The sequence below is a fragment of the Cetorhinus maximus genome, chromosome 8 (genome assembly GCF_964194155.1).
Source record: "Cetorhinus maximus chromosome 8, sCetMax3.hap1.1, whole genome shotgun sequence".
NCBI classification, from domain to species: domain Eukaryota; kingdom Metazoa; phylum Chordata; class Chondrichthyes; order Lamniformes; family Cetorhinidae; genus Cetorhinus; species Cetorhinus maximus.
Window position 1 is genome coordinate 64,157,995 of NC_135886.1, and position 23,618 is coordinate 64,181,612.

General features: G+C 43.4%; 1 protein-coding gene across 2 annotated transcripts in view; it reads right to left on the reverse strand.

Annotated features, from left to right (window-relative positions):
* Positions 1 to 6,222, reverse strand: part of LOC144683682 (muscleblind-like protein 3) — a 264,924-nt gene extending 258,702 nt beyond the window's left edge. For both annotated transcript variants that reach the window (XM_078546944.1, XM_078546942.1), the window contains exon 1: positions 6,031 to 6,222. The gene's annotated coding sequence lies outside the window, so the exon portion shown is untranslated. The remainder of the gene's footprint in view (positions 1 to 6,030) is intronic.
* Between the last annotated feature and the right edge of the window lie 17,396 nt (positions 6,223 to 23,618).

Consider the following 23,618-nt stretch of genomic DNA (forward strand, 5'->3'; position numbering starts at 1 on the left):
GCAGGAGCCTGAGCTCCGGGTTTTAGAGCTTCAGCAGCAGCTGGTGTCACTGCAGCGTGTTCATGAGGTTGGGAGCTACCTGGATGGCACGTTCCAGGCGTCATGAAAAGCCAATTATAGCCGCAAATTACTTTCAGACATATTGAATTTTTTACGGAAGACGTGTGTGTTTTTAAAGAAATACAAGCAAGTACTGAGCAAAAGATGGCTGATAATGTAAAGTGACCACTGTCTGGAAAATTCCTATGTGGATTATACTGACATATCTGTCCTGAGAGAACATGAAATGTCACACCTAAAACTCTGCCATGGCCTTCTTCAAGCAGAGACACTTGAAAGGGAGATAGGAAAGATGCAAAAGATTGAACTTTAACCCCTTGTTGTTGCAGAGACAAAAGGCTGATTACCAGCAGTCATCTAAAATCTATCACCTGTTGATTCATATCTGAGTCAACCACATGTAGGCCAGACTAGGTAAGGGGAGCAGGTTTCCTGATCGGAAGGTTATTATTGGTTTTTATGATAATCGATGATAGTTTCATGGCACCATTATTGAGACCAGCTTTCAATTTAAATTCCACCATTTGCCATAATGGGATTTGAACATGTATCTCAAGGGCATTAGCCTGGGCCTCTGGGTTACTATTACGGTGACATGACCGCTACATCACCATTTCCCCTCTCTGAGAGGGAATGAGTGACTGTCAGGCAGATAATCCAGGATGCCCCAAGTTTATATCACTCTCTTACTGATATTCAGCTGGTGAGATGGATGGTTCCTCTTGACAATACAGCCAAAGCCAAGTCCACAGCATGACTGAGTGGCTCATCTGTGTGGGGAAGAGGGAGGTCAGGAAACAATAGTGATAGAGGACTGAGTGGTCAGGGAAACAGACTGGTGTTTCTGCACCTCAGACATGACTCCAAGATGGTGTGTTGCCTCCCTGGTGCCGAGTCAAAGGTGTCACTGAGCAGCTGCAGAGCACTCTGGGTTTGGGGGAGGGGGGAGCGGTGGGTGGTGTGAGTGAGCAACCAGGGGTTGTGGTCCATATTGGTACCAACTACGTTGATATACAAAGGAACAGGATCCTGCAGGCAGATTTCAGGGAGCTAGGTAGGAAGTGAAAAAGCAGGGCCTCAAAGATCATAATCTCTGGATTACTCCCGCTGCCATGCTCTGCTGAATATAGAAATTGTAGGATAGAGCAGATGAAAGTGTGGCTGGAGAGATTGCGCAGGAGGGAGGGCTTTAGATTCCTGGGATTTCCTATGGAAGGTGAGATCTGTACAGGCTGTGGGGAATTGCACTTAAACAGAGCCAGGACTAATATTCTTGCATGGAGGTTTGTGAGTGCCTCTGGGAGGGTTAAACTAATTTTGCAAGGGGCCGGAAACCTGAGTGTAGATTCAGAAAGAAGAGAAGCAAAGTTGGGAATGGAAGGTAGAAAATTAATAAGCAAACAAAAACTAGAAAACAAAAGCTAGAAAATAGAAGACAAAGGAGTGGTTGAGTGGTTGGTGGTATATACTTCATTGGAAGGAGTCTAGTGTATATGGCAGGTGAGCTGAGGACACACTTAGCCACTTGAAGGTATGATATCATAGCTATTCCTGAGAGATGGCATAAAGAAAGAATGGAAGCTCAACATTCCTGGTTACAGGATTTCCAGACTGGATAGAGAGAGGGATAAAAAAGGAGGGGGTCAAATTATTGCTTATAGAAACAGTCACAGCTGTGATGCTGAAATGAGGCCATATGGGTGAACTAATGAACAAAAGAGGGCGGTCATACTGCTAGAAGCATACTGCAGACATCCAAACAGGCAGAAGAAGATAGAAGATCAAATATGTAGGAAAATGGCTGAGAAGTGCAAAATCAATTGGACAGTAATAGCAGGGGATTTCAAATGCCCGAATGTTGATCTGGATTAAAATCAGTGGAAAAAGGCATAGACAGCATAGAGTTGTTAAAATGCATTCAGGAGAACTTTTAACCAGTACATAGCAAACCGAATAAGAGAAGGGGCAGATCTGGACCTGTTTTGGGGAATAAATCTGGGCAGGTGAAAGGGGTATCAGTTGGGGAGCACTGTGATAGAAGCGATCATAATTCAGCTAGAGTTAATGCAGCCATGTAAAAAACAAAGATAAAAGAAGAGTAAAAGATTGAAGTTGGGGAAAGGCTAATTTTACTAAACTGAAATGTGGTTTGACAAAAGTAGATTGGAAACAGCCACTTGAAAGTAAATCAGTGTTAGAACAGTGGGAGGCATCCAAGAAATCCAGCCTTGGATCAGTGAATCCACATCAAAAAGTTCTGGGGTTCAAGCACCACTCCCAAGGCTTAAGCACCTTAGTTAAACTAACACTTCAGTGCACTACTGAGGGAGTGCTACACTGTTGGAGGTGCTGGCTTTCAAATGAGGCATCTGGCCAAGGCCCCATCTGTTCTGTCAGGTGGACATAAAAGATTCCATGGAACTATTTGAAAGAGGAGGAGGGAAGTTCTCCCCGTTGTCCTGGCCAATACTTATCTATCAACTGACATCATTAAAAACAAATGAGCATTTAATCTATCTGAACGGGGTTCCTGCTGTGCAAAAAAATGCCTACAATATTTGCCTCGAAACAACAGTGATGCACGTCAGAAGTATTTTGTCTGCTATGAAGCTTTTTGAAACATACTGAAACTTTGAAAGGTGCTTTATAAATGCAGGTCTTTCTTTCTGACATCACTAAATATAGGAACAGTAGGAAAATCAGATGTATAAGTGGGAGGAGATTCTCAGCACTGAGAGATCTGAACATTTTTTCAGAGATGGTCAATCCAGTTTCACTACAGCTTGGATCGGGTGTTATCCTGACGCCTTGATCGATTGTCTAATGATAATAATAAAGTAAGTCCCATGAGTAATAATTATTCTGCTCTGTGATATAAATACTGTTAACAGAATGCAACCAACCTGCTAATCACACGTCAGCCCAGGACTATGTAAAAGCCACGAGCTCAACAGTAAGAATCCCAGAGGGGTGCTAATGGCTTCAAAGTCAACTGTCAGAGACTCAAACCTTTCATGAATACAGAGTAACAAGGACATCAAAAAGGCTTTAAATATGAACAATATTGGGGAAAGGCTCTTGCGTGTGTTGTGGGGGGGGAGGCGGGAGCAGAAGGGGCAATGAAAGAGGGGAGGGGGGTGGAATAGTGAAGCACTAAGAGCAGGTGGAAAGCAAAGAGGAAGGAGTGAAAAGAGTGAGGAGGAAGAGAAGGGAAGTGAAGGAACCATCCCAGGAGTGTGGCCTTGGCTCTGTGATACCTGTTGTCTTCTCTCAGGAAGACAGCATGCCTACTCCCTCGCCACCCACTCCACCAGTGCGCTTTTTAGTGTCGGACCTCCTGCCAGCTGGGTCAGACTGCCCTGGCTCTCACTGATTTCACTCCTGCAGCCGGGCCCTCAGAGGCTGCAGATCACCCACCATGGCCAACTGCAGTGTCCACAATGGAAACTGAGGTACCTTTCACCTACCAAGCTGGAGCCACCAGGGAAACACTTCTTCGGAGAACCACAATAGGTAAAGGAGCAAAGAAGCCAGGCACTTCGAGCTTGCACTAGGGTGATTCTTAATTATTTCTGTTACGTACAGATGGGATAAGAACAGAAAATGGTGAAAATACTCAGCAGGTCTGGCAGCATTTGTGGAGAGAGAATGTTAACATTTCAAGTTGAGACTGCCAGACCAACTGAGTATGTGCAGCACTTTCTCTTTCAGCTTTCCAGCATCTGCAGTTTATTTTGCTTTTATTTAAACAGAAATGGAATTGAGTTGTAGAGTAAGTTTGTTTTTTTGTTCTGGATTTGGTGTTTGTGTTTCTATTGTAATGAAATGAGGGTAAGACCCATGTGGCTAAGGAAGGCAATTGGATGATGGTGGTAAGGACAGTGATGATAAACATAGCATGGGGTTATGGTTCTATCACTATAATAACCATTAATAAGGTGAATTGTACAATAGCCCACTAAGGAATACAGGAACAGGAGGAAACATAGTCCCTCAAGCCTGTTCTGTCATTTAATAGATCATGGCTGATTTGTATTTTAACGCAATCTATCCGCCTTGGTTTCATAACCCTTAATGCCCTCACCTCCTCTTGTTGGGGGAGACTAGAACCAGGGGACAGTTTAACAATCAGAGGTCTCCCATTTAAGATGGAGATGAGCAGATTGTTTTTTTCTCTCAGAGGGTGGTTAGTCTGAGGAATTCTCTTCCTCAGGGAGCAGTGGAGACTGGGTCATTGAATTTATTCAAGGCTGAGTTAGACAGATTTTTGATAGACAAGGGAGTCAATGGTTATGGGGCAGACAGCAAACTGGAGTTAAGACCACATACCAGATAAGCCGTGATCTTTTTGAATGGTGGAGCAGGCTTGAAGGGCCGAATGGCCTACTCCTGCTCCTAAGTCCTACGTTCCTATGTTGCTAACAAAAATCTATTAATCTCAGTTCTGAAATTTTCAGTTCACCCCCAACCTCAACAGCTTATTGGGGAAACGAGCTCCAAATTTCCATTACCATTTTTGTGAAGAAGTGTTTCCTGAAATCAGCCCTCAGCAGCCTAGCTCTAACTTTTAAGGTTATGTCTTCCTGTTCCAGGCCCTCCTGTCAGAGGAAACAATTTCTCTGTAACTGACCTATCAAATCCTTTCACTAACCTAGCCTCTCAAAACCCAACCTTTAAAACAAAAAGCTATCAGAGATGTCACTAGGGGAATTATGTGATGATTGTTTCAGCAGCTACCCTCCCTTCTTCTGCACTGTGTAAATGTACAACACACAATTCCACATTGGACACAATTTCAGCAGGTTAAGTAAATACACTAAAAACAAGGGTCAGAGTTACATGATTAAATAACACTCATGATATGAACTATAGAGGAGAACTTTGTCCATGTTGCATCGCCATGAGCTGCTAACTGTGCAACCCACAGGTTTTCTCCTTGATACCATTGAAAAATGTTGCATGGTCTGCACAGGTAGTGGCCTGCAATACTGCCTCCCTCTGGGGAATCGGCTTAGTCTGGGTAGCGCAAATATCATTATGTGAATGACTTTCTCCTCCTTGCACCTCATGACCATATTCACATTCACATGTCTCATCATTTATTCAGTGTGTTAGAGTGGTTAATTTTCTCACAGTTATGTCGGGTTACAGACATTCTGTTTAAGTATAACATGTTTTCCAATAGTTACTCCTTGCCCTTCATAAGGGGTAACAGATATTTAGTATCTGGTACATTCCATCAAAAAAAACCCTTCCTTCCTCAGAAAATCAGGAAGCTGATTGGTCACTTACAATTACAGAGGGTATTGTTTGTGTGAAAACCAGGCCCAACTCCTGGTGAGAAAAGCTGGAGGTAGCCCACTCAGGTCTCTGAACACAAGAGACTTGCCTATTATTCCCTCCCCTCTCCAGATCAGTTACCGGGAATGCAGTTTGCATCATCCCAGAAACAGCTAATCAAAACTGCAAGCTCTTTCCTCATGTATATGGATAGTTTACTGCAGTCTCAAGGAAATAAAACAAATGCTTTCAACAATAGTGCTGAGCACAGGGAGAGGGTTCCCTGGGTACTGATCTGAAGGCAAGTCAGCAAAGATGGCACACTCCCACCCTCTTGTGTTCAATCAACAGAGGTAGCTGTGTGCAGCTTCTAACACCAGTAACTGCACTCTGTCAGATACAAGTCTAAAGAAAAATCTGTAACAGAAATTGGCCTTTGGACTTATATACAGACCAAAGGGCATTCTTCATCAGAAAGACATCTGCAGGAAATAGCAGGGAGCATTAAAAAAACTTGACAGTAAATCAAGAGTCATGCACGATGTGACTGTCACTTCCCCGTTAATCTGTTCATAAAGCATCTTGCGCTAACCACATATTGAAGAGTTGATGCATTACTGCCAGGATAGCATCATTGCTAATGCAATTTTAAAGCTGTTACAATGAGATGAAATGGAATGTATACATTACCTAATACTTCCATCCCTGATACTACTGCCAGTAAGTCCGTCACTTGACTGTACATGAGCAAATCAGATGTGAAGCATGGCTATTGGCTTCTGCCTTCTGTCACGCTCCGTCTCTCTCTCTCCTCCCCGCACAGGCTTTCCTGAACACAGTCCTCTTCTGTTTTTCAATGTAGGTATAAATATATTATATATTATAGATATTATATGTATGTAGTATGGTTATGGGATTCTACTATATTCCCAGTCCTTTTTGTACAAAATACCCTTTGAAAAGTCACAAAAGGTCTGTTGAGAAACTGAAAGCAAAACTAAAAGGATTCCCGTTACAAGAGAAACATAGATAAAAATCCTCTGGGCTCCCTGCGATGGAGTAGACACACACGTGGCAGAAAGCCAGCATTCATGACCTTTACTCATGTCATTGCCATCACCAGGCACAAGGAGGGACCATGGCAATCAGTTCTAATTGTGACTTTCAACTTTATGAGAACCAATTATGTAAGAGGAAACAATCCTTTTAGTGACAGCATTACTGGTGGCTACTGCGTGAGAGAAACCCACTGCATGAAGAGCAGAGAAAAGGGCACTGCTTACGTTAGTTTATATGGTGAGGAAGAAATAAATGTTATAAAACACTAGGAATGTAAATCACAGCAAATCACCTGTGTAAGGATTGAATGTCAACTGCCTGAATGTAGTGAAGCAGGGTTTCTAACAGTGGAACATTACACACCCTTTGCCAATTTTTATTTCTTTTTAATTCGTTCATGGAACATGAGCATTGCTGACAAAGTCAACATTTATTGTTCATCCCTAATTGCACCTGAGAAGGTACAATCTTCTTTAGCCATTGCAATCTGTGTGTGATAGGTACGCCCACAGTGCTGTTCAAATAGTTCCAGAATTTTGACCCAGCAACAGTGAGGGAATGACAAAATAGTTCCAAGTCAGAATGTGTAAAGGGTTAAAATCAGGAGCACCTGATACTGATGTAACTACTGATGTCACATGATTAAGTAACTGCGATCTGGAGGGAAGCAGAAGTACAACCTTGTGTAGAGATACTGAGATGTATATAGATCTGTAACTAAACAAGAATGGTTTTTATGAATTACAGACTAAAATAGCTTTACTGGGGAAACAGGCAAACCCTAAAGTAACCCCATCTAGACCACGAATTCATGATGAAACATGGTGGTAATGGACAGAGGATGTCTCACTGCAGCTGTAGGGATCTTGGTGAGACCACACTTGGAGTATTGTGTGCAGTTTTGGTCTCCTTACCTAAGAAAGGGTATGCTTGCCATTGAGGGAGTGCAGTGAAGGTTCACCAGACTAATTCCTGGGATGCCAGGGTTGTCATATGAGGAGAGATTGGGCCAACAAGGCCTGTATTCATTGGAGTTTAGAAGAATGAGAGGAGATCTCATTGAAACATATAAAATTCTGGCAGGGATGGACAGACTGGATGCAGGGAGGATATATCCTCTGGCTGGGGGGCCTAGAACAAGGGGTCACAGTCTCAGGATACGGGGTAGACCATTTAGGATTGAGATGAGGAGAAACTTCTTCACTCAGAGGGTGGTGAACCTGTGGGATTCTCTACCACAGAAGGCTGTAGAGGCCAAGTCACTGAATATATTTAAGAAGGAAATAGGTTTCTGGACTCTAAAGGCGTCAAGGGATATGGGGAGAGCATAGGAGTACGGCATTGAGATAGGGGATCAGCCATGATCATATTGAATGGTGGAGCAGGCTCGAAGGGCCGAATGACCTATTCCTGTTCCTATTTTCTATGTTTCTATGATAAGGTCGGTACTTTACTCTGTGCAGTTTGGGCTATTGCAGACAACGTAATGGAGAGACAGGAAGTCAATGAGGCTTCAAGTTCATGTAATGGAGTACTCCTGGCATTCAATTCGTACTTCAGTGTTTGAAAACATTTGACAATTGATCGAGCAAAATTTAATAAGAAGAAACAAAAACCAGGTGAATTCATGGATTCATTCGTAAATGATCTGTACTGGGTCATAGAGAATTGTGACTATGGGATCCTCAGAGATGAACTAATATGCAACTGTATAGTAGTTGGGGTCTTAGATGAAAACCTATCAGATCTCTTGCAAACAAGGAAAGACTTAACTCTCACAAAGGCAGTACAAATAGCATGACAAACAGAGCTTAGGAAGCTAAACAGAGCGGTTGTTCCTGGGAAAAGTTATGTCCTTGGGAAAAAATGAGTGAAGCCATTCCAAATGTTGGACAAAAAAGAGAAAGCACAGTGAAGCAAAAGCCAGCAAAATCAGAAAAACGCACGCCAGCCCCCATCTTGAGATGCTTTCAGCGTGTTGGGGAAAATCCTGCATAAGCAGGAAGAGTGCCCAGCAAGGGGAGTTGAGTGCCACAACTGTGGAAAGTTAGGACATTTTAAAATTGTTAAAATACACATATCCCACAGGAAGAAAGAGAAAATAACAAGACCAAATCAAGTTCAAGAAATGGAAGAGCCACAGAAAAAACAAATAACCTTCCTGGGAGAAATTAACGAAACAGAAAATAATGGAGCATTAAATTAGAAGTTGATGGTCATCCCACAGAATTCAAGCTAGATACTGGCACAAGGGTTTCAGTATTATCTGATGAAGTAAAGTGGTTTAAAAATATCATGTTGCAGCCATCCTCCATCCAGTTACAAGGCCAAGGAGGGACTACACCATAAGTAACAGCCAATACTTAGCAAGATTAAGATACAGGGGTAAAGAAATTATTGAAACCCTGTATTCTACACAGAACCAGGAGTCATCATTATTGAGCAGAAAAGCATGCTTGCAGTTGAGGCTGATTTACAAGATTGATGAAATTGCTGATGACTAGTCCGGGAGTGAATTCAGAAAGCAATTTATGCCCTTATTTTCAAGCCTAGGAAAGTTGAAGACAGAATATCACATAACCCTAAGGGTGGATGCTAAGCCTATGTGCTTCTTCACAATGAAAAAGGTCCCTCACCCGCTCTTAGGCAAAGTCAAGAGTGAGATTGAACAGATTGCAACAAGGGATCATCTCTTCAGTAACCATACCGACAAAGTGGTGTTCTGGAATGGTCACAGTACCAAAGCCTGATGGTTCGATTAGAATCTGCGTAGACTTAACTCAATTAAACAAGTCAGTAGAGCATGAGATCCACCTGATGGTATCAGTGGGTGAAAGTCTCACCAATTTAGCAAAAAGCACCTTCTTCACTAAATTAGATGCTAATAGCAGCTTACGGCAGTTGCATCCGGACAAAGAATCCAGATTGTTAACTACTTTTATCACCCCATTTTGTCATTACTGTTTTAATAGGTTACTATTCAGAATTGCTTCTGCACCTGAGATATTCCAAACAACGATGTCTCAGACCCTGGAAGGCATGGAAGGAATAATATGCCATATGGACGACATTCTCGTATATGGTTCATCGAAGAAAGAAGAACATGACCATCAAGTGACAGTAGTCCTCAAAGTCCTACAAGGAGCTGGTTTTACATTAAATGACAAATGTGAATTTGCAAAGCTTATGATAAAATTCATAGGCCACATTGTGCAAGCTGCAGGAATTACTGCCGACCTGCAGAAAACCAAGGTGGTGGAGAGTTCCCACAGCCTAAAGCATCAGAGAGTTGCAAAGATTCCTTGGGATGGTCAATCAAGCAGGAGAGTTCCTACCAAACTTGGCGGAAATCAACGAGCCGTTACAAGGTCAACAAATGTGCTGGAATGTGGACGAGCAGAATGCTTTTGACAAGATCAAAAATCTCCTAATTTCACCAGAAATTCCAGTGCACTACAACCCAGATTTTCCAACAATCATAACAATGGACATATCATCTACAGGCTTGAACACAGTGTTGTTTCAAGTTCAAAAAGATGGACAAAAAAGACCAGTTTATTACACCTCAAGATCTCTCACGGACACAGAAGAAAGGTATGCAACCATTGAGAAAAAAGAACTAGCAGCCACATGAGCATGCAAGAACATCTCTGATTATGTCTTGGGATTAAGGTTTAAAATTGAAACTTTGGTTATGCTTCCTCCACCACCACCCTCCTCCACGTTAATGAACTTGTTCTCATATTTAACAATTCCTCTTTGACTCCACTCACTTCCTCCAAATAAAAGGTGTTGCTATGGGAACATGGGAACAGAACTGGGCCACATACAGTCGAGTCCTAGCTATGCCTATGTTTTTGCAGAATATGAGAAATATTCTTTGTTCCAGTCCTACTCAGGACTGCCCTCACCTTTTTTTCCAGTTCATTGATGACTGCATTGGTGCTGTTTCCTACTCTTGCCCTGAACAGGAAAATTTCATCAAGTTTGCTTCCAATTTCTACCCTCCTCTTACCTTTACATGGTCCATCTCCAACTCTTCCCTTCCCTTCTTCAACGTTTCTGTCTCCATTTTATGTTTTTTTGGCTATCAAGTTCACTTTGTCCTGCGAACGCGAGCTGCGCCCTTGATGTTAACACATTAGTTGGTGCTTGAAACAATATAGACAGAGAGAGACCGATTGACTGAACAAACACTGGTGGTTTATTGGAACTAAGAGCAGAGCACTAACACAGTTTGTGCTTCTTCAATCACTTCTCTAGGCTTCCAGTTATCAAAGTAGCCCGTGCTGTATAGCAATTGGTCAATACAGTCACGTGGTCAATCAACTACATTCTCTTAAAGGTACATAGCATTTCACTTTACCACATTCCTCCCCCTTTACTTGAAAGTACAATTGACAAGCTTCACAACATCCCAATTATTTACCTGAATAACTATTTACAAGTCAAGTCTCTCATGAGGCTTCCTCGGATGCGAAGAGGGTCATAGCTCAATGACCTTGGCTGGTTTTTCTGAGACCCCCTCCTCAGGGGTCAACTGTCCACCAGGCTCTTCGATGGAAGTGGACAAGTTTGTCTCTTCCACCCTCTTAGGTCCAACAGGCTCCACCGGTACTTCCAAATCGTATGACATTTTTTCCACATGCAGTGGAGCATCAAACGCAAATGATGATGGCATTCTTTCTTGTGGGGCTGTCTCTCTTTTCTGGAGATGATCCACATGTTGTCTAATTATTCGGCCGTTTGCCCACTCATTATAGGAGGGAGGTCCTGTCACGGCACTCACTTCGCCTAATAGCCAATTGGACCCATCTCCAAAGTTCTTCACGAGAACTATGTCTCCCACCATGAAATTTCCTTCATGATTATGGCCATCATGTCTAGTCTTCTGAACCTCTTGGCTTCTCTCCTCCCTCCCCCATCCCCCCTAAAGTCGGCCTAATAAGAGTTGGATGGATACAGAGACATCTCTTCATCAGTAATTCAGCTGGGACAATACGGGTGATCATGTGTGGCGTCGTCCAGTATGCGAACAGGAACTGTGACAATCTGGTGCTGATGGAATCCCCGTCCAGCTTTTTCATCCCGGACTTAAAAGTTTGGACCACCCGCTCAGCCAAACCATTAGAGGCAGGGTGGTAAGGCAAGGTTTTGATATGAGTTGTTCCGTTGAGGGTTGTAAACGAGCACCTCTGGTAACCAGTGCACTGCAAAACTCTGTTGCAAATGGTCTGTGGTGGCAGCAGACGTGGGTGACCGGACTTTGTTGACATCCATCCATTTGGAGCGGGCGTCTATTAGTAAAAGGAACATCGTGCCCAAGGAGGGCCCCATGTAGTCAACGTGGAGGTGCACCCATAGCCGCCCCAGCCATTCCCAGGGACTCAATGGAACTAAGGGGTGTAGCGTTTGTACCTGCTGGCATTGAAGACAACTTTTGACTAGGGTTTCGATGTCCGTGTCCAACCCTGGCCACCACAAGTAGCTGCGCGCAAGCATCTTCAACCTACTAATGCCAGGGTGAGCGCTATGTAATTCGTCCAGTAATGGCCTTCGCCCTCTATTCCCCAGAGCAATATGCCGTCCTGGCATGTGAGCTCATAACTGTGATTGAAATAGCGCTTCATGTCATCAGGCTTTGGCTCACCTGACCATCCATCCGAGACCTGTTCTCGGGCGTGAGATTAAAGTGGATCCAAGCTTGTCCATCACGAATTTGTTTCGCCTGGACAGGGGAAAAAAAAATTTAGTAATGAGACAAGTTCCTGGGGAATTGGAACCTTCACGTTGTTATCTGACAGAGGGAGGTGGCTCAATGCGTCAGCATGTGCGATCTGGCTTCCTGATCGGTGAATGAAAGTGTATTCGTAAGCAGCCAATATCAGTGCCCACCTCTGGATGTGAGCAGATGTGATGGGGGATATCAGCTTATCCTCTCCAAACACTCCCAGCAGAGGCTTGTGGTCAGATATAATGTGAAAATGGCGACCGTGAAGATATTGATGGAATTTCCAGATGCCAAACACAACAGACAAGCCTTCCTTCCCAATTTGAGAATATTGTCGCTCTGCAGCACTGAGCATGCAAGATGTATAACTAATGGGTCATTCAGAGCTATCCACCATCCAATGTGAAAGTACAGCCCCTACTCCATAGGGGATGCGTCGCAAGTTAAAATCAATTCTTTGTGTCAAAATGGACCAGCAGGGCCAATGATCTTAACAATTGTTTACTTTCTGAAACGCATCCTGGTACGGAGCTTGCCAAATCCATTTATGGTTTTTCTTAAGCAATGCGTATAATGGAGCCAGTACAGTTGATAGATTTGGGAGAAATCGCCCATAGTAATTTCTGTAATCATGTCTAAGAAGGCCTTTATTTCTGTCGTGTTCTACAGTGCAGGTGCCTCGCGAATAGCCTTGACCTTTTCTTCCACGGAATTCAGGCCCTGCGCATCAATCTTATGGCCCAAGTAAACTACCTCTCTGGCTTGGAAAATACATTTTTCTCGTTCCAAGTGTACCCCCACTTGTGAGAAGCATTTCAGCACTTCCAAATTAGCTAAATGTGCTTCGTCAGTTAGTCCAGTGATTAAGACATCATCTATATAAACAACAACATGGGGCAGTCCCTGAAGCAGATTTTCCATGGTACATTGGAAAATAGCACACGCCGATGAAACCCCAAAGGGAAGTTGAGTATATTGATACAATCCTCGATGTGATGGTCACGAATTCCCTAGAGCCCTTTTCCAACTCTACCTGCTGGTAGGCGTGGTTCATGTCGAGTTTTGGATATGTGATGCCCCCTGCCAATTTCGAATATAATACATAAATCTTCGGTATCGGATGTCTATCAAGTTTGGCCACTCTGTTTATAGTTAACTTATAGTCACCGCATAAGCGAACACTTCAGTCCGGCTTCGGTATGGGTACTATGGGTACCGCCCATTGGAAACTTGCACCAGTTGTAAGATACCCAACTTTTCCAGCCTGTTTAGCTCAGTCTCATCCTTGTCCTGTAGAGCATAAGGGACTAGCCTAGCTCTGATAAACCTGGTGGTTGCGTTAGGGTCTGTGTGGATTTTGGCTTGTAGCCCGCAAATCCTTCCTAGCTCGTCACTGAAAATGGAAGTGTACTTTCATGACAACTCCTGTAAGTCTCTCGTTCTGATTTGAAAAATCACAGCCCATTGCAATTTAATCTTTTTGAGCTAGTTGTGACCAATTAAACTGGGTCCTACCCCAGCTGCTACTATAAGAGGTAAATTTGCAGACTGATCCCCATACTGCACCAGGACTTGACACATCCCTTTCACTCTTATTTCTTCGCCCGCATATGTTTTTAATTTAGTGTCTGATTGTTCCAAACTTAAAGGATGGACTCCTTTATTCAAGTATCTGAACGTATGTTCTCCTATGACAGACATTGATGCCCCAGTACTGATCTCCATCTTGATGGGTTGTTCATTGACTCTATTGACTACCTGGATTGCTCAGTTCTACCCACTTTCAGGTTGTATAGTGAATAGATGTCAGATTCTGCTTCCTCTCATTCTTCAACAAGACAGATTTCATGATTTTTACCTTTGTTATTAAAATGCTGTCTCAGCCGATCTTTACAATGCCACATTATGTGACCATTGCGGTGGCAGAAAAAGCATTCGATATTTCTGAATTGTTGATCGCCTGCAGGCTGCCTGGATGCATTTTTCTTATTAATGTCGTGGGTTTTGACTGTAGTACTGTTGTTCTTCAATGCTCTGTACATAGTGGTGTTTTCTGCCTTTCTGTGGAGTCCGACGTTTTTGTATCTTTTGTTGTCGGCCCTTCCCGCCCTACAAGATGGACGGCGCCATTATGTGTATCTTTTATTGCCTCTGAGTCTCTAACAGCCTCTCCATGGCTGTGGCCAATTCTAATGCCTTACTGAAGTCCAGTTTAGTTTCAGATAGCAATCGCTTTTGAATAGCATCGTCCCCGATTCCACATATCAATCGGTCTCTCAACACATAAGTAATTGAAGTTCCGAACTCCCAATATTCTGTTAATTCCTTAAAGCAGCTTCATAGCCAGCAATTGTCTCTCTGGAAGCCTATTCCTCGAATTGAATTTAAAACGCTGCATAGTGACTGAGGGCTTTGGCTTCAGGTGTTTTTTCACAATGTTTATTCAGTCATCAAAAGTCTTCGTATCAGGGGCGTTAGGTGACATGAGGCTGCAGATCAGCCCATACGTTTTGCTCCCGCATGTGGACAAAAGAATCGCCCTCTTCTTGTCCTCCTCTGCAATGTCATTAGCGGTAAAGAAGAACACTAGGCATTCGACGTAATGAGACCAGTCATCAGAAACAGGGTCAAATGGTTCAAGACGCCCAAGCTGTGGCATACTCGATGACTAAGGAGACTGCGCTTTCAAACAGCTTTCAAGGTTGTGGTGAAGTAACGTAGCTGGCTTACCGCGGCTTTCTTGATTGCCGTCAATTGGTCCAATCCCATCCTTGTCACCAGTTTTATGTGTTTTTGGTTATCAAGTTCACTGTGTCCTGCAAACGCGAGTTGCGAACTTGATATTAACACATTGGTGCTCGATACAATATAGACAGAGAGACCGATTAACTGAACAAACACTGGTGGTTTATTGGAACTAAGATCAGAGCACTAACACAATGTGTGCTTCTTCAATCACCTCCAGCTCTAGACTTACAGTTACCAAAGTAGCCCACAAATTGGTCAATACAGTCATGTGATCAATCAACTACTTTCTCTTAAAGGTACATAGCTCTACACTTTACCACACTCCATTTATAGTGGATATTGGTTGTTAACCTATCCTTAGAAGTCCACTGACTCATGCAGCTATCTTGACTATACTTCCTCACAGCCCACTTCCTGTAAGGACTCTGTTCTATTCTCCATCGCATTGGTTCTCTTCATGTTACCTTTTACACCAGTGCTTCCATTATAGGATTGAATGGTTACAGCACAGAAGGAGACCATTTGGCCAGTCAAACCTGTGTCAGCTCTGTTCAACAGCAATTAGTCTCACTTGCCCACATTTTCCCTATAGTCTTGTAATTTTACTTTCCATTCAGATAATTATCCAATTCTCTTTTGACAGTCTTGATTGAATCTGCCTTCACCACCATTTCAGGCAATTCAAACCAGATTCTAACTATTTGTCTTACTATTTCCTTAACCGAGGATTCCCCTCTACTATGGCTTAGGGCCCTCGACTGTGTTCAACTCATTTCCTGTACTGCTGCTCTCTTCCTTTCCCCTCCATCCCAGGATCACAACAAAGTTCCTTGTCTTTATCTTTCACTTCACCAGCTCCAAGTTCCACGAATTATCCTCTGTCATTTCTGCCACGTGATGCCACCACTAAATACATTTTTCCCTGCCCTCCCCTTTCAGCATTCCAAAGGGACTATTCCCTCCATGACATCCTGGTCTACTCCTCAGTCACCCACAACTGCTTGGCCCCTTGGCCCGGCACTTTCCATGGAAGGAAAGGAGATACAACACCTACCATTTTACCTCCTCTCTTCTAAACAATCAAACAGAGGCTCAAACACTCCTTCCATGGGAAACAATGATTTATTTCTACTTCTTTCAGTTTAGTATACTGTGTTCACAGCATACAATGCAGTCTCCTCTGTATTAGGGAGATTCAGCACAGATTGGATGATCACTTTGTGGAACACCTCTGTTCAGTCCACAAGTATGTCTCCGAACTTCTGGTTGCCTGTCGTCATAATTCTCCACCCAACTCCCCCTCTGATCTCTTTGTACTCAGTCTCCTCAACTGTTCCAGTGAAGCTCAACTTAAACTCAACGAACAGCACTTCATATTTTGACCAGGCACTTTACAGCCTTTCAAATTCAACATTGAGTTCAATGATTTCAGGCCATAATCTCTGCCCCTATTTTTTCCAAACAGCAGCTGTTGGTAATGATCCTGCTGTTGCCATTTCTCCCACCTCTTGAACTATCTTTTGTTTTTTTACTTGTCTCACTACCATCTCCTTTTGCCTTATACCATCATGACTTATTTTTATTTAATCTCTCTTGCATTCCAACCTGTCACAGACCTTCCCTCACCACCTCCATTTTCCCTGCCTTAAGACCTGTTACATCTCTAACTTCTCTCAGTTCTGATTGTAGGCCATCAACTTGAATCATTAATTCTGTTTCTCTCTCCACAGATGCTGCCTGACCTGCTGAGATTTTCCAGTATTTCCTGTTTTCATTTCAGATTCCATAATGAATAGCTGGTTTCCAAAAATGGACCAGGTCTCCAATGATCAAGAACATGTAACACCAAGTGCTCCCTGTACAGGACAGCATGTCCCGTATCAACAATGGCTCCCTAAATATCACACTGTGTTGACTGTATATCTAAAGAATACCCAGTACATCCTACTGTCACTACCAAAATGCAGAAAATACCTTACCTACAGACCAATGTTTGGATAGGTTCATTTACCAGTTAAATAATACATAGGGCAGAATTTTCTGCCTGTTGGGAGGGGTTGTGCGGGTGCATTTGCGGGCGGGCAGGCAGGTTCCCGATCAGTGCTCCCAATTGGGGGCGTGCTGCCATTTTACGTGGGCGGGCCAATTAAGGCCCGCCCAGCGTGATGTCTGCCCTGAAGCGCTGTGCGCTCCCTTTGCGGGCGGGGGGGGGGGTGATTCCCTGAGATGGTCTGTGCACTCTTTCGCGCATGTGCAAAAGAGCCCACGGATCTCCCTGAGGCAAAGTGCTGCTTCAGGGAGATCGCTTCAACTTTAAAAACTGTGCTAAACAGAGAGGAAAAAATTTTTGAAATGTCCCCTCATGTGACACTGTCACATGAGCTGGGACATGTCAATTACTTGAATGTTAAAACTTAATAAACATTTTTAAAACCTTCATGAAACCTCATCCTGCCCGTGGATGAGATTTCATGTTTTTTCGGAAGCCCTCCTGGGCTCCCGGCCTGCCCGCCAACCGTAAAGTTGGACGGGCAGCTTTGGCAACGACCTCAATTAGGTAATTAACAGGCCTTGATAAGCCTTTAACAGTTCGGCGGGCGTGAATCTAAATGATGCAGAGTGACGTCGGGACGCACGCTCGATGTCACCCCATGTCAGTTTACGCATCGGCGTACAGGTCCCGCCCCCGCACACCAACCGGGAAATTCTGCTCATAAACAGTAAGACACAGCAGGATACGAAATCAGCAGAATACCTAAAAATAAACTTGGATTAGTCTATGAAGTGTTCATGTGTCCTTCTCAGAACAGAAAGATGCCAAGACTTCTGGATGAAACAGTCTGATAGACCTTCATGATGCAACGTTGTGAATGGAGAATGGGAATCTCATTTCACCCATGGTGTTTTGATCTCCAGCCAGAACAAGAGCCTATGGCTATGTCTACAACATTTAAGCATCTGAAGACAGAGCAATCAATCATTTATGATCATTGGTATAAACTAGTGCACTGAATATAGGGACTCACATGTTATCTGGTTTCCAAGGACCTGTTAATCCCTTGATGATGTACAACTTAATTGGAAATGACAACAAAGTCCCATATCCTGACTAATTTCCAGGTCACTCAACACATCCTGATCCCATGCTCAGATGGCCTCAAACTTACATTTATTTTGCATATTTCTCACGAAAGACCATTCTTCATTTTTCAGTGCAACTGTTTCAAAACTGCATGAAATAGACTGTGAATATCTTCACTGTTTTGCCATACCCACTGCATATCAGAAGGACAAATCTGATGAGATCGCTGGTCTCTGTACATCATATTATCATCCTCCCATAACAACACAGTCTTACAATGAACGCCTGAAAGGTTTTAATGCTGCCAACATCTAAAGGCAACTCAAAACATCAAGCAATGGAATACATATTTGTATCTAAGTTTCATCCTGCACAATGTACACTGCAGAAATATATTATAGCCAGGTTATTTAGATGAGGGCCCACAAGTGTTTTCATTGCTAACGTGCCAGGTCAGGATCTGAAGGCATGAGTCTTTGTGTCATTGTGCCAAACTCTTTAATCTTGCCACCTGTTCCATCTCCTCCCTGCTCTGCTTTAGCATAAACCAGACAGTTCACAGTCTTGACGTCCCAATTGTCCTTGAGCTGAGCATCCCACCTCACATTATCTCCATCCCAAACACAGTCTACTTCAACTGTGACTCAGTAGGTAGCACTCTTGCCTCTAAGTCAGCAAGTTATGGGTTTGAAACCCCACTCCAGAGACTTGAGCACAAAATCTAGACTGATATGCCAGCGCAGTACTGAGGGAGTGCTGCTCTGTTAGATGTACTATCTTTCAGATGATCCTATGAACTGAGGCTCCACCTGTGCTCGAGTGGAATGTAAAAAAATCCCATGGCACCCTTTGAAAAAGAGTCTGGAAATTCTCCCTTTTGTCTTGTTCAATATCTGTTCTTTAAACAGCATCACAAAAACAGATTATCTGATCATTATCACATTGCTGTCTGTGGGATTTTGCTATGTGAAAATTGACTGCCATCTTTCCTACGTTACAATGGTGATTACACTTTAAAGGTACTTAGTTAACCATAAACCACTTTGGAACATCATGAAATGTGCTATATAAATGCAAGTTCTTTCTTTTTACCTCAATTGCATCACTAACTCAGCAATCCACCTGTGTTGGAACCTTCACCCATGCCATTATCACCTCCAGACTCGGCCACTCCAATCCTCTCCAGGATGATCTACAACCACCAGTCGCCATAAACTTCAGCATATCCAACTGTGAACCCAAGACCCACTAATTCATCTTGCCTGTTCTTGCATTCCCACATTGCCTCCTTGTCCTCCAACACCTCAAACTTGAAAATTCTCATCCTCATGGAATTTGCCCACCCTACCTATATATTCTTCAGTAACCCTCCCCTGAGCTCTGGTGTCTAACTGACTGGTATTTTGTGCCTAAATTACTACCCCACCCCCTCCCCAACCCCCCCACCTTCCCTAGTGCCCACAGCCTGGAATTCCCTGCCAAGTTCCTCTGCCTCACTACCTCCTTTTAGACCTTCTTCAGCACACATTTTTAACCAAGCTTTGGATCACCCTTCTTAATGTCTCTTTCTTTGGTTCAGCATCTATTCTTTTCTGATGACTACTCTATGACGGGAGATCAAGAGGAGTAGAGGGAAAGTCAGGAGCAGGAGCTTCAAAATCAATTTAAAAAGTGACATCACAGGTCAGCAGATAGGTGATTAGTAGATGAGCATTGCAGTTTTACCTGTGCTCTTCAAGTTAAGGAGTTGTCTCAAACTCAGAACTAAGAATTTGTAACTTACTATTACTTATTATTAAATGACAAACTAAATACTATCACGACTCACTGGGGATAGTGCTCTGTAATATCAGCCCAACTGTTCCCCGAGCCGCAACAAATGTGAAAAAGTTTGACCAAACCACCAGATTGCCCCAATTCTACCGAACTGTTTAATTTAGGTTAACAGAATACGAGCACCAGTTTTGTAAACTTAAATAACAAGATGGCTACTATATCACAATTCCACATGCCAATCCTCACCCTTTACTCATCTGTTTTACCTGTAATACTCCTGGCATTAAAGTAGAGGCCATCCAGCCTTGCCTTACTCCCTTGAAACTTAATGCAGCTGTTACTCCCTCTGACATGATTGTTTTACTGTATTATGATGTGTCCCTATTCTGCTAACATTCTGTGTCCCCTCCCCCTGCCGAATTAGTTTAAACTCCTTCCAACAGCACTAGCAAACCCGCCCGCAAGGATGTTAGTCCCGCTCTGGTTCAGATATGGACCGTCCCACTTGTACAGGTCCCACCTTCTCCAGAAACGGTCCCAGTGATCCAGGAATCTAAATCCCTCCCTCCTGCACCAACTCTTAAGCCATGTATTCATCTGCGCTATTCTCTTATTTCTGAGCTCGCTAGCACATGGCACTGGGAGTAATCCAGAGATTACACCCTGAGAGGTCTTGCTTTTTAGTCTACTGCCTAACTCCCTGAATTCTTGATGCAAGACCTCATCCCTCTTTCTACCTATGTCACTGGTACCAACATGTGCCATGACCTCTGCCTTATCACCCTCCTCCTTCAGGATGCCCTGCAGCCGTTCAGTGACATCCCGGCCCCTGGCACCAGGGAGGTAACACATCATCCTGGAGTCATGTTGATGGCCACAGTAGCGCCTAACTGTTCCCCTGACTATAGAATCCCCTATTACTATTGCTCTTCCTCTCTTCCTCCCCTCTTGTACAGGTAGGCTGCTTGTGGTGTCAGAAGCTTGGCTCTGTCTGCACTCACTGGAGGAACCAGCACCATCATCAGCCTCCAAAATGGAATACCAATTTGCGAGTGGGACCGCAGGGGACTCCTGAACTACCTGCCTGTTTCTCTTGGACTGCCTGGTGGTCACCCATTCCCTTCCTTTCTCAAGTCCCTTCAGCTGTGGTGTGACCACCTCTCTAAGTGTGCTATCCATGATGCTCTCAGACTCGTGGATGCTCCACAGTGTCCCCAGCCGCCATTCCAGCTCTGAAACCCAAGCTTCCAGGAACTGCAGCTAAACACCCTTCCTGCACACATGCTGATCCCGGGCACTGGAAATGTTCCCGGCTTCCCACATGGAGCACAAGGAGCACACCACAGCTTTGAGCTGCTCTCTTGCCATGACTTATCCCTTTAAATTAAGCTTTTTAAACTAAGTGGCCTTTGCATTTTTTTGGAAACCTCATCCATGGGCAGGATGAGGTTTCCAACAGCAAATAAAAATAAAATAATAATTTAAAAATTTAATTAATGACGTGTCCCTGCTCATGTGACAGTCATATGCGGGTCTGTGCCTCAGGGAGATTTTCAAGCACGTTCCCGCGCGTATGCACAAAGTTCGCACTCGCCCTCCTCCTCCCCCCAACCACCCACACACAGGCAGCACTGAGTGCTACCGCTTGCGGTTCATGCTGGGTGAGCCTTAATTGGCCCACCAGCGTGAAATCTAGGTGCGACCCTGATCGCGGGTGATGTTTGATTTCCTGACCGCCTACCTCCGCTGAGCCTGCTCAACAAGGGTAAAATTCTGCCCACTGTTTCTTAATTTCTGGTTAGGTGAAACATTTCACCCTTCCTTTGAATTCAAGCTAGTCTGGTTTATTTAAAAATGCAAATGTTCCCTTTACACCTACTCAACATTTCAAATCTAGTTTATCTTCTGTTACATCAAAGCCTTCAGACCAGCTGCCTTTAATTCAATTATGTCACACACACACACGCACACACACACACACAGACACAGTCCCCACTTTTACTTTACTTTACAATAAATTTCAATAACATTATGAAAATTATTATATTTTCCTGACAATGAGATTGATAGTTCCTTTGGAAAGTGCAGGCAGAGCCAAGTCCATGCTACATTTTTTGTAGAAAGAATGAGGAAAGGCAATATAAAATAAAGGATACAATTCTAAAAGGTGTGCAGGGACAGAAAGGTGTGGGCTGGCAAGACAAGTTGAAAAAGTGGTTGAAAAGGCATACCGGATCATGGACTTTACAAATAGGGACACGAAGTACAGAAGTAAGGAAATTATGATAAACCTTTGTAAGACTCTGGTTCAACCTCAAGTAGAGTATTGTGCCCAATTCTGGGCACCACACTTTAGGAAGGATGTGAAGTTATTAGAGAGGGTCCAGAAAAGATCATGAGATTTGTTCTAGGGATGAAGGTCTTTGGTTTTGTGGATAGTTTGGAGAAACCGCAGTTGCTCCTCTTAGGGAAGAGAAGGTTGAGAGGTGTTCAAAGTTATGAGGGCTCTAGATAGAGTAGATATGGAGAAACTGTTCCCATTGACAGGAGGGTTGAGAACCAGAGGACACAGATTTAACGGTGAATGACCTTAAAAGAACAACCAGCAACATGAGGAATTTTTTTTTCTGTAGCAAGTGATCTAAGTGTGTGGCGGAGGCAGGTTCAGTCGAGGCTTTCAAAGGGGAATTGGATAATTATCTGAAGAGGAAAATTTCACAGGACAATGGGGACATGACAGGCAGGTGGGACTAACTGAGTTGCTCATGCAGAGAGCCAGCACATACACAATGGGCCAAATGGCCTCCTGTGTTGTAATCATTCTATGTTTATACAATGGCTCTCAAATGTTTTTGGTTGAAGGTATCTTTCCAAATGAATTAGAAATAAAGGCTTCTCAATCAAAGTTATAATACTGTATAATGTTCATAATATGAAGTGCTGTATGTACAGTGTGCTTTAATATTGCTTTTAAGAAAACAGGTAATGACTTAAGACTAACAATTTGAGAACCATTTCACTGATGTAGACAGTGATGTGACAGACCAGACAAACCAGTGATGAAGGATGTGTAGCTCCACTAACATTCTAGTGTGTGACTTCTGCACTGCTTTTAATGTGGTTAAAGATTGACTGTTAATGGACTACAAACCCACTCAGTTCACAAATCACATCCGATACAAACAGCAATTGGTCCAATCAATATTAACAGTGGTTGCATCAAATTTAAATGTCTAACAGGCTCAAAGCAGGTTACTATTTTACAGTAATTGCTTTTAAAAAAAACCTTTCCGTAATCAGACAAATTTCCTTCCCTCCAATTCTATTGGAGTACTCACTTGAATGTAATATTCAGGAGAATATTTTATACCCATGCAAACCCAGCATAGTTTCACAATATTGAATCATTCGATTTACCTTGGATGGAATTTTCCATTCTGGAGACTAAGTGCGATGGCAGGCAGGAAAGTTGACATGACTCTTGCTGGGCAGCGGGACGGATTTTCACGCCTGATTTTCCGCTTTTCAGCTCATTAATAATGCATCGATGAGGAGCTCATCAAATGTCGTGGCAAAGCAGGAAGGGGTCCACCCTGCCGTTACCTCGTGGGGTCGAAGATCCTGGCGCCATGTTTAAACGGTACCTGCACAGACATTCATTCACTGCAGGCCAGGTATGTGGTTAGGTTCTGCTTCACCATGGCACCCAAAAGGATAATACCATCCACTCCATGGTTCAGCCATTAACAGACAATCTTCTTTAACCACATTAAAATCAGTGCGGTAGCCACACACTAGAATGTTAGTGGAGCTGCACATTTTTTGTCACTGGTTTGTCTGGTCTAACTCATCACAGTTTACATCAGTGAAATAATTCTCAAA